The following is a 2,223-nucleotide window of genomic DNA, read 5'->3' as shown; positions in this document are numbered from 1 at the left end:
ATCTCCCAGGTGTCGTTGTACCGTGCAAGCTGCACGTGGTCATCCCTGTTGCAGGGATATGTAACGAGCGGAGATATTCTCGAATCGCTTGGAATATCGCGTTCTAGCAAACAGGATATTAGACAGCGATCCAGGAGGGGTTACATCAGAAGACCTAGGATACCCAGCGTCGTCGCAGACAGCGTGTCCGAGTGGTTAAGGAGGTGGACTAGAAATCCACTGGGCTCTGCCCGCGCAGGTTCGAATCCTGCCGCTGTCGGAAACTTATTTTTAGTATCCTGCTGCAGGGATTCGTCACACTCACAACTTGGGAACACCGTCCTCACATATTGCAATCGGACCCATGGTACGACGAGGATTTTATCCAACCGACGTGACTGTAATTTGGATCCACGTAAGTCACTGTGGGCATACTGTGTCCATAACCTGGGTCAAGGCTTACACCATGCTATTTCACTACGTTTCACCTGGAAAGCGAATCCCAACCGAAGCCTACACTGGATAATCCACCGGCTCGTATGACGCACCCCACCCCCCTCGGACAAGGGTAATTAGCCTGGAAAAGCCACTCGCCAAGTATCTCATAAGCTATAGGGAATCAGATAAGGCTCTCAACATTGCGCTGGGGGGGAGCGGGGACGGCCGAGCCGTCACGGCTCCGATGCACGAAGACTCGCATTCACTCAACCCAAGATCACCATCCGGTTGTACATAACGATTCGAACAACCACCATCTGGTGCAAGGACTCACTTATGCACAACTAATACAACTCCATCCGCGCCTCACCTCGCACGCCTGTGGAAGTTGCCATCAACTCACTTCTCAATATCTCACAACGACACGTGATGTACGGATCCAAGATATTTTCCGCCAGGAGTGGTAATACAAGAGGGACTAATGGTTACGCACAAGGAAACATGAAGAGAGGCGTGTCACCGTATTGCGCATCGACGATGAAGGAGATGCGGGCTCTCGAATCTCCCTGATCCAGCCTAGGAGTAAGACTTGAATTTCGGAAGCTGGTGACACCCTACGACAAAATCGGAGTATATCACTTGATATTTATTTGCTTTAGCCCGATAGCGTCACCAATCACCAGTCGTGTGGAACGCCCATCAAGCGGATGAATTTGGGAACCCAAATTGAAATTTATGACTAGACACTTTGGCCGAGTGGTTAAGGCGGCGGCCTGCTAAGCCGTTGGGCTCCGCCCGCGGGAGTTCGAATCTCCCAGGTGTCGTTGTACCGTGCAAGCTGCACGTGGTCATCCCTGTTGCAGGGATATGTAACGAGCGGAGATATTCTCGAATCGCTTGGAATATCGCGTTCTAGCAAACAGGATATTAGACAGCGATCCAGGAGGGGTTACATCAGAAGACCTAGGATACCCAGCGTCGTCGCAGACAGCGTGTCCGAGTGGTTAAGGAGGTGGACTAGAAATCCACTGGGCTCTGCCCGCGCAGGTTCGAATCCTGCCGCTGTCGGAAACTTATTTTTAGTATCCTGCTGCAGGGATTCGTCACACTCACAACTTGGGAACACCGTCCTCACATATTGCAATCGGACCCATGGTACGACGAGGATTTTATCCAACCGACGTGACTGTAATTTGGATCCACGTAAGTCACTGTGGGCATACTGTGTCCATAACCTGGGTCAAGGCTTACACCATGCTATTTCACTACGTTTCACCTGGAAAGCGAATCCCAACCGAAGCCTACACTGGATAATCCACCGGCTCGTATGACGCACCCCACCCCCCTCGGACAAGGGTAATTAGCCTGGAAAAGCCACTCGCCAAGTATCTCATAAGCTATAGGGAATCAGATAAGGCTCTCAACATTGCGCTGGGGGGGAGCGGGGACGGCCGAGCCGTCACGGCTCCGATGCACGAAGACTCGCATTCACTCAACCCAAGATCACCATCCGGTTGTACATAACGATTCGAACAACCACCATCTGGTGCAAGGACTCACTTATGCACAACTAATACAACTCCATCCGCGCCTCACCTCGCACGCCTGTGGAAGTTGCCATCAACTCACTTCTCAATATCTCACAACGACACGTGATGTACGGATCCAAGATATTTTCCGCCAGGAGTGGTAATACAAGAGGGACTAATGGTTACGCACAAGGAAACATGAAGAGAGGCGTGTCACCGTATTGCGCATCGACGATGAAGGAGATGCGGGCTCTCGAATCTCCCTGATCCAGCCTAG

The 2,223-nt window shown here is 51.6% G+C and overlaps 3 non-coding genes across 3 annotated transcripts; all 3 read left to right on the top strand.

Moving 5' to 3' along the window:
* Window positions 1-177: 177 nt before the first annotated feature.
* On the top strand, window positions 178-259 carry Pmar_PMAR018125. The gene has a single exon. It is a non-coding gene; the product is annotated as a tRNA-Ser (tRNA).
* Window positions 260-1,159: 900 nt separating this feature from the next.
* Window positions 1,160-1,241, top strand: Pmar_PMAR018124. Its single transcript has one exon. It is a non-coding gene; the product is annotated as a tRNA-Ser (tRNA).
* A 162-nt stretch (window positions 1,242-1,403) lies between these two features.
* On the top strand, window positions 1,404-1,485 carry Pmar_PMAR018123. Its single transcript has one exon. It is a non-coding gene; the product is annotated as a tRNA-Ser (tRNA).
* The last annotated feature ends 738 nt before the right edge of the window (window positions 1,486-2,223 follow it).

The sequence above is a fragment of the Perkinsus marinus genome, assembly GCF_000006405.1.
Source record: "Perkinsus marinus ATCC 50983 genomic scaffold scf_1104296930076, whole genome shotgun sequence".
NCBI classification, from domain to species: Eukaryota; Perkinsozoa; order Perkinsida; family Perkinsidae; genus Perkinsus; species Perkinsus marinus.
This window is presented reverse-complemented; position numbering and strand designations above follow the sequence as displayed.